Source organism: Pteropus vampyrus, unplaced genomic scaffold, assembly GCF_000151845.1.
Source record: "Pteropus vampyrus isolate Shadow unplaced genomic scaffold, Pvam_2.0 Scaffold19, whole genome shotgun sequence".
NCBI classification, from domain to species: domain Eukaryota; kingdom Metazoa; phylum Chordata; class Mammalia; order Chiroptera; family Pteropodidae; genus Pteropus; species Pteropus vampyrus.
In genome coordinates, this window is record NW_011888800.1 from 5,030,485 (window position 1) to 5,039,503 (window position 9,019).

General features: G+C 40.7%; 1 long non-coding RNA gene across 2 annotated transcripts in view; it reads right to left on the reverse strand.

Annotated features, from left to right (window-relative positions):
- The window catches only part of LOC111736264, a 116,642-nt gene extending 114,990 nt beyond the window's left edge, over positions 1 to 1,652 (reverse strand). The window contains exon 1 of one of the 2 annotated variants that reach the window (XR_002779142.1): positions 1,337 to 1,652. This is a non-coding gene — a long non-coding RNA (uncharacterized LOC111736264). The remainder of the gene's footprint in view (positions 1 to 1,336) is intronic. The other variant, XR_002779141.1, reaches the window with a different exon arrangement.
- Positions 1,653 to 9,019: the final 7,367 nt, after the last annotated feature.

Here is a 9,019-nt window from a genome sequence, read left to right on the forward strand (position 1 = left end):
CTACAAAATTAGCATAAAGAAAAAACATTTCATGCCAAGGGCCATAAGATTTTGCTCAAGCTCTTTGTAACCACTAATGCAGTTGGCTCACTTTTCTAGGCATTCTGAGATAATGATAACAGACTGTTTGGTTTTCCTCTTGTGTATTTATAACTTCTTCTGGTATTTGTAGTTAGAATGTGGCCTGCTGGAATTAATTTTCTTTTTCTATTTGCATGTAAATAACATGACCATGACCTTGTAAATTTCCCACAGGCCGTTTTAGAAATAGGATGTTGTTATCCCAGAGGTGGGAGCCCCTGCATCATCCAGAAGAGTGTCCAAGCCAATAGCTCAGTTGGTTTGAGTATGGTTGTAAGACATCCAAGGTCACAGTGACCATCTGTGGCAAGATCAGTCAAGTTAGAGACGAGAGATCCTGCCTTTGTATTCCAGGCACCAAGAGGAATATACTATAACTCAGGCAATATGTGAGTTATTGGTAACATGGCAAAATAAAATGAGCGCAGCTCAATATTCCTTGATGCTTAAAAGAACAGTTACTCAATGATGTCATTATCAATAGCAGAGCCATTTTTGTCTGTACAGGACAATCCCCTTCCTAAGAATAAAATTGCATGAGCCTGTGGTTCCTGATTCAGAGTTTCATCTACGTGACTCTACACATGGCTACCTGTGAAACACACAACAATTGGGAAGAGATGGAAAGATAAATATGCTTGTAGAGAATGGGGAAACGGCTTAATACTGAGAAAATAGTTTTCCCATTAAAGGGCCTCCATTAGCTGCAAAATTTTAGGGAAACTGTGCAAAACAGATTTTCATCATTTTTGCATGCCGCCTATGGGGTATACTTGAGATTTGTAGTTGTTTACTTGGGAAGCAAAATCTCATATGAAACAAGAAAGGGATTTTTCATATAAAGAATAAATATTTGTGTTCTAGATGGAGAAGAAATTGCCTTCCTGAGCTGAGTTTCTGCTGCTGGGCTGGTTAAATATCTGGCACATATAACAGCTCACATTCATTGACCAAGGGATAAGCTCTGTCTAAGCACAGTACAAGTATCGTTTCTTTTAACCCTCACAAAAACTTACGAAGTAGGTACTGTTATTATCCGCGTTTTTAAGGATGAAGAAGTAGGCTCACAAAGATGAAGTCATTTCTCTGGAGTTCTCTGGCTAGTAAATGGCAGAGTCGTGATTTGAACCCAGGCTATATAATTCCGAGGCCATGTTGTTAAACACCATCCTATCCTATTCGTCCTATAACTTATCAGAAACAACCTAATTTCAATCTGATTCCTCCCCCACCCCCCAAAAGAAGGTTTACGTACTTGTAATTCTGTAAGTGGGGAGTAGGCTCCAGTTTCTGCATTCAGATATGCCTCTATGCTTCTCTTCAATAGGCAGCAGGTATGTAGGAAGGTTAGGGATCACAGGGTCAGCGTTCATGTTTTCTAGTAAGTTCTCTCTCTCTCTCTCTCTCTCTCTCTCTCTCTCTCTCTCTCTCTCTCTCTGTGTGTGTGTGTGTGTGTGTGTGTGTGTGTGAAAATCTCTGCTTGGAATGTGAGGCTACCTTTCCTCTATTGTTCTCAGCTTGGGACTATGTCAACAATTCTAGACAACAGGGAAAGACCCATTCAATATCTTGTTACAGTGGAATACTCCACTTGTCTTAGTGCTCAGCACAATAAAAGTCCTGTAGTTAATAGGAAACAGCATCCTATTTAGAAATTCATCTATTGTTACTTGAGCATATTCTCTGGGGTTTCATCTTCTCAAAGTATCCCCCTCATCTCTTGTAACACACACACTATTCTTGAAAAGAAAAATTCTTGCACCGTTAATTACCAAGAGGATATGTTTTTCTATATACCACCTATAAATGTAGCATTAAAGCAAAACGTAAATAAAGAAGAAAATACTTTTAGAAGTTTAGGACCTACTGCCACTCCCTTCATTTGAAGGTTCATTGTTACTGTCTTGCCGAGACCTTCTTCTCTAGGAGTATTTGCCTTGGGGAGACAATGTGGCACTTTGCTTCAGGGACTTGCATAAAAGGGGAGTTCGGGAAGGTTTCTTAGAAGTTGGACATGAGCTGGACCTTGAAAGAGGCGCAGAATTTGGACTGATAAGGAGATGGAGTAGGGTGTATCATGTGGAGAAAAAATTCAGATGAGCCAAGATTAAGTGCTGGAATTTATCCTATTGGTATAGACTGGGAAGCCTGATAGGAGTAGAAGCTAACTGGTCTACATGGAGCAGGGGTAGGGATATAGTTAAAATGAATGAGGAATATGAAATTAATGGAGGAAGTTGTAGAGTTGGCAGGATACCAATGGCGACATTTTAGTATGTTCTTATATTTGGAAACCATCTATTCCAAACCTCACATCTTACAGAGGCAATGGAGATTCAGAGTGGTGAGGCAATTTCCCAGGGTATCATAGGGTATCAGTGGCAGAAAGGTCATTCAGTGTTTACTCCTTTGTACACTCCTGCCTCTGTGCTTTGTCTGAGCATAAACATAAAGCCATTGTAGGTCAGGAAGCTAAGAAGTTCTGCCAGTTTGCTGGATATATAAACAAGGAAAAAATAGAAAATCAGAAGGAGAGCTATTATTACTATATTAAGAACTTGAATTGCATACTGTAGCCTTGGCTATTGGCAGGGGGACAAAGAGAATCAGATACATTAAAGGAGAAGCTGGTAGGACCCAGTATAGGGCCCAGAAAAGAGAAACATAAGCTGATTGCAAGTTTCAAATTTGGGGCTTTTATAGAATAGTGTCAGTGGGGGCAAGAGGGTAGGAGATTCTGAGTTTGAGTCTAGAAATATTTGGTGAATGGACCTGGTGACAGACAACTGGAAATAGCATGCATCCATCCATCCATCTATCCATCCATCCATCCAATGAATATTCATTGAATGCCTACTTATGAGCTCTTGTGCTAGGTGCTAGATAAACAAGTAAGATGTACTTGGTCTGGGACGTCCTGGAGCTTTCATTCTGGTGTTTCCTAACATGGCCTTAGGTGAGAGGCATACCTGGAAGTCGTCAGCTATGGTGCTTGGTGGGGGACCTCTCTCAGACACTGAGTACAGAGTAAACTGCAGAGGGCTGAGAACAAAGTCCGTGGACCCCCAATTGTTGCAGGAAAGATGACATCATTACCAACAGGTTATAAGTTTTAAATATATTGTCTTAAGAGTTTTAAACCAGTTTTTCTCTCTTTTCTTTTTATTTAAATCAGTGATTTGAACTCGTCCCTACCAAAGAATTCTCTAACATTCAAGTGAACAGAGTAAATGATTAAACGGGCTGTCAACGGGGCGAATGTGTCCACTGACCCAAGATAAAAGGTGACAGACTTTAATTATATTTAAAAAATTCCCCTGGCCCACTGAACTGGCACCAGAACCTTTTGTTTGTTTCATTTGTCAGGATTCTTAAAGCTTAGACCTCGCTCCACTAGATGGTGTTAAGTGCTGAGCCCTTTCTCTCTTTTTTCCCCTGTAGTTTTAACCCTAGCTAGGACTGGCTTTTGAGTAAATTAGGAAATTCTGACAAATGGGATCCTAAAGGATTTAAGAACTTAAGGATAGGTCCAGAAGCACCCCACAATCCTGTGATTAAATAGCAAAGATAGTTGTGAGAGATTAAGAGAAAATCTTTTTGAACATTAATAAATATGAAAATGATCATTGATTTACATTTTCAAAGCCTTATTTACTATTTATTATGTTATAGCGATTAATTTTGTTAAATTTAAAACTTCTAAAAACTCACAGAAGCAATCACAATGTAAATCTTGCTGGTAAAGATCAATTGTTATAGGGGAATTTATAACAGGGGGGGAAAAAAAGGAGAAATCATCTTAATGACTAAGTTCTTAATAGTCTTTTCCAGAAATGTCTCATTAGGGTGGGATGTGTATTGAGAAGAACCATAAAATTTACCCTTTGAAAGACTGTGATGACTCATGATCTGAAGAAATTTTTAAATTCCTCAAGGGCAGGAGGGAGCTATTCTCCATACCCTTATTTGTTCTGCGAGCCTTCCATTCTTCTCTCTTCTGTGTAATTGTACGTGTGTCATCATTCCCTTATTGTTGGTGAAAATGTTTGGTATTCTGGTATCTCCTCTACCCTCTGTTTAACTATGAATCTCTCTACCCTTCCTCCCACTTTTTTTCCCCCATGACACAGAGTGCTTCGGAATTTTGCTTCTATCTGCTCTAATCTATTAGGATTTTATTTTAAAGTTTAACTCTCAGGATGGCAATACTTCCTTGCTCTTGTATTTCTGTTGGGGGCGGGGGAAAATATCTCACTCTGTGCCCTGCATCTAGATCACAACAATTTTTACTCCTGGAACATCTGGGAAGGTCGGCTGTGGAAGGTGTGAGTCTTAACTCTTAGCTGCATGTCTCAATCTTTTCTGAGGTGCAACACAAATAATTTTCAACCATTAATAATCTTAGTACCAAAGTGTGTGAATGATGATTCTTAAAAAATTAAAATCGGAGAGGATTGCAATTTATTCCTATAATCAGTAATCTTCACTCTTTGCATTACTGTTTTCTGGAGTAGAAGTGAATCAGAAATCAACATAACTCACTGTCAGTCTGAGTACCTCCAAGGCAGTATGTTCATAGGTGCGTTTATTTATTATTTTTAGGAGTGGGAGTTGTCATGGAGCTATTTGGAAAAAGAAATCCAGATTTTTTTGCCAAATCCAGATTTTTTTTTTAATTTTGGTATCAAGCAGCTTTAAGATCCCTAGCCCTTCCCCTCATGAATATTGAAGTTACTTTTGAGTGACATAAAATTAAAAGGAATTTCTCTCATAGTGTAGTTAAGTCAAATGAATAGACTGAACACGATTCGTGATTAGCTAGACAAATCTAACTTTGTTATACACATGTTGCTATTTAGAGACCTGCCCAGACATTTTGGCCCTGACCATTAACCGCCAGCACGTACTGCTTCCCTCTCTGCCTGTCTTTGTTTCTCTCTTCTTGCTTTCCTGGTCTCCTTTCCTCCCTCTCTGCCTCGCTCCCTCACCAAGCACCATCTTTCCTCTTCTCTGAACAGAAAGTCTGTCTTCCTACAGTGTGGCTCTAAGCCAGAAATAATGGAAATGGCAGAAAAATTTTCCTGTGGTTAGAGGTGAAGCCAACAGCGAGGGGAGCTTATCCCTTGCTCTCCTCCCCTCCAGACACTGTTCTACCCAGGTATGCATTCAGCCTGGGGTCAAGGAACACACAAGAGTTGAGACCAGAAGAGCTTTGAGATTCTTGTTGACTCTTGCTGCCTGCCGAATACTTGGAAACAGCAACTGAGAACACTTTGTGGACATCCTGGAAGGATGGGAGAGCATCAAGCAAAACATAGTTCTCCCCCAGAGAGAGTTGCTGGACACCAGAGAAAGGCCCCCATACTGCACTAGGTTTCCCCTCCTGGACCCCCAGCACACACAGGGGTCCAACAGAGTAAATACTTCCATGCCTTCTGGGCCCATCTGGCCCTGTTAAAACCCTGCCCCTGTGTGTTTGGGTTAATCTATTAGAGAATTTCCAGGACTCTTGAAATGCCTGTGGGTAACCTGGAATTTCCTGAGAGACCTGGCTGCTGAGATCACTGACCAGCTTCATGGATCCATGCCTTCCGTGAGCGACAAAGACATTTGTGTAAAAGTGGGTCACAGGAAATCTTCGGAAATTCTTGAGACTTAAATTCCCTATAAGGCACAAATATGCCAACTATAAAAGTTCTAGGTTATGTCAGAGAAGGTCTAAATCTCAATCAAACCAAAGATATGTAAACGGCTATCACGTGTCTTTGGCTTATTCTAAAAATTGGCTTTTTCATATTTGTTGGTAAGGCCAAACAGTTAAACACTAACTACCATTTGCTTAATTCTCTTTGAAGTTAGAAGGTAGAGGCCTTATGGGGCTCACTGGAACTCACAAGTTCTCATGGGCAGGGTTCCCCAACCTCTGGAGGTGAGCGGCAGGTGAGCGAACGAAGCGTCATCTGTATTTGCAGCTGCTCCCCAGAGCTAGCATCACCTCCTCAGCTCCACCTTAGATCATCAGGCATTAGATTCTCATAGGAGCACCTGTTCTAGTGCCAAAAAAGGTTGGGGACCTCTGGGCTAAGACATGAAACAATGGTTAAACAGTCGATGTTCTCAATAGAGACTTAATTGACCTTTCCAAGCTTGTGCTATATACCTCAGTTCCCCTAAGGGAAAGCTTAGAAATGGCCACCTGTGCTCTTTCTTGGGAATAGATCAGAAAGGTCACTCTTATTTAAGCCACAACTCAAGCACACTCTTTGGGGCTACCGACTTGTTCTTAACTACCTATAGTGTTAGCATATCCCTTTCTCATAGATGACACCATTATGTCAATTTTAATTCACTTAACAAGTGTTTACTAAACATGAGCCAGATCCTTTATTAGGTGCTGGGAAAATAATGGTGAGCAAGAGAGTCCCAGGTGCCTGCTCCTTAAAAGTATTAAAGCATGACAGAGAATCCCTCTGATGCCACACCTAAAGATATAGGCTCCATAGCCTGGATGCTATGGCTGTTCTCATCTATCTCTCTCTCTGGACACTGTGACTTCAGTTGCATCAGCCGTAACCTTGGCTCCAGCCCCTTCATTTCTGGTTTTTCTAACGGAGATGTTTGGGAAGGACAAAGAATCTGCTTCTGAAACCAGAATGCGGTACCTTCGGCCAGCCTCTTTTGATAGCCATTTGATGATGTCCTCCTAATGGTAACAGTTTCTGCAAAGCCCGCATCACTTATATTTCTTTCCAGAAGCAAAACAAATGTGTGAATGCTACACCGTGCTCCTTGAGGTCACAGTTCTTTCACTTTCCTTCTAATCATTGTAGGTCACTCCATCAAGGATCTTGTGTCCAAGGAATTTACTATCCAGTTAAGAAAACAACAAATACAAACATGAGAGCATCTGGGGGAGGGCCAGCTGGAGTCAGATGGGAGGTTATCCCTGTGGGCTGAAATAACAAGCAACTGCTTCACGAGGGGATGACATGGGATTTGAAGCATGAAAGAGATGAAATGTGACTGAGGGAGGATATTTTCACTAGAGAAAAAGTACATGTGCAGGTGTAGATAAAGAAGTATTCTTGGTATGAGGTGTCAAGGAGAAGACTGGCCCACCTGGGGCTCTGAGTTTTATTTGGATAGAAACCCAGATAGTCTATCCAGAGACACTACCCAAAATCTCCATGGCTCACAGAGGCTTTGCTTATGGAGAAAGTAACTCACATGGCCCTTTGCCCATCACCGCCACCATCATAAGGCAATCAAAGATAGAAAGTAGGAGGAAACAGCTCATTTCCTCATCCTATGTTTAAAACACCAATATTCCATGGGCAATTTTGTAAGTTAAGAATTTTCCTGTGTTAAGGGATAAGTGAGTTTCTTTAATAAACAACAAGTCTTTAACTTGGGGGAAATATTCACATAGTCATGTGCTTAAAGATGTCATACTCAACCCCCCACCCGTACCCCCAGCTATTCCATGGCACCCTTCATGGATCAGAATAGAAAAGCCGAGTTCCCCTAATGGCCATAGCCACATAGTACATGTCTCCAAAGAAAAAGGCCCTAAAATGCCAAGAACTTTAGCCAAGAAAGATCATAAGTGGTACATTTCTCTTTAAGGTGATGCAGTCGGTACAAAGCTGTTCTGTCTGAGATTTGTGAAGCTGCCTGTGCACAAGTTGGATTGCTAATTTGACTGGCAGCCAATTGTAAGCCAGCAGTGCTGAAAACCTGTTTGTTCTATATATCCACACCAACGCGTGTGTATGGCATCATTGTGGACAAAGCTGGTAATCAAGAGCATCCTGTGTGAGGACAATTGCATCACAGAATAAATACTGGACTCATATACCACCACAGTTCAAGACTTTTCCAAAGAAAGCTTTCAACATACATCATTATAAGCATTAGACAGTGCTCTGTTTGTGCTGCCTGAAGTTTTCTCAGGGATGCAGGGAAGTCTTTTCTGGTGAAATGTAGTTAATTCCAAGGTATGGGAAGCTTTAGATTCATTTTTCCTCTATGAAATGAGAGAGAAGAGCAAACTAAAGGGGTGAGCTTCCCAGGGCATTTGCAATCTAGCCCCAATCTACAAAAGAAGTATATACCTCTCACTGTGCTTCTCTCTCAAAAATAAGGGTTCCCCTTGCCTTCTGTGCCCCTTTCCAAACTTCTATCTCATTACTTCCCAAACAAATCTTCGTTGGCAAGCTGCTCAAATCGTGCTTTCCAAGACATGCCATGGCCTCTATATCTGGCCTCTATATCTTTATGCCTATATCTGGCCTCTATATCTTTATGCCTGCCATTCCTCCGGCCTGGAGGTCCCTTTCCATTCTCTTCGGTTATTTAAATCAAATCCAGATTTCAAGATTCATCTCAAATCTCTCTTCTTCAGAGGAACTTCCCTAATCACTGCTGTCTAGTTTAAAGGTTCCTGCCCTTTAGCTGCCATAGTTTCACTGAATGACATTAAGTAATATTTTTTAGCACTGTGTGTGACATGCTGCCTCAGGTATTATTATCTGCGAGTTAACTCCCTAACTAACCAAAAGCTTATAGAGATGATAGACCATGTATGATTTATTTTATAAATAAGAAATATCCAATTACTTGTATTTAAATTTTAGATATCCATTGGTTCTCTAAATTAATGTAGACACATTTAAGTGACGAGTTATTTGGAATATGGAGAGTTCATTAATGAAGTCAGCTATAATATAACTAAAACAATACTGCCTCAGACAACGCAGAAGTATGACTAGTCTTTATACATTCAATGTTCTTTTGGCTTCTTGCTGAACCTAAGATGTGTTTAATTTGTGATTCAGAGTTAGTGCACCGAATATCTGAAGCCTAAAATAATCCTGCCATTGACTGATAAGGTGATGGAGAAAACTGGAGAAAAGAAAAGGAAGCATATTCCCAGGTC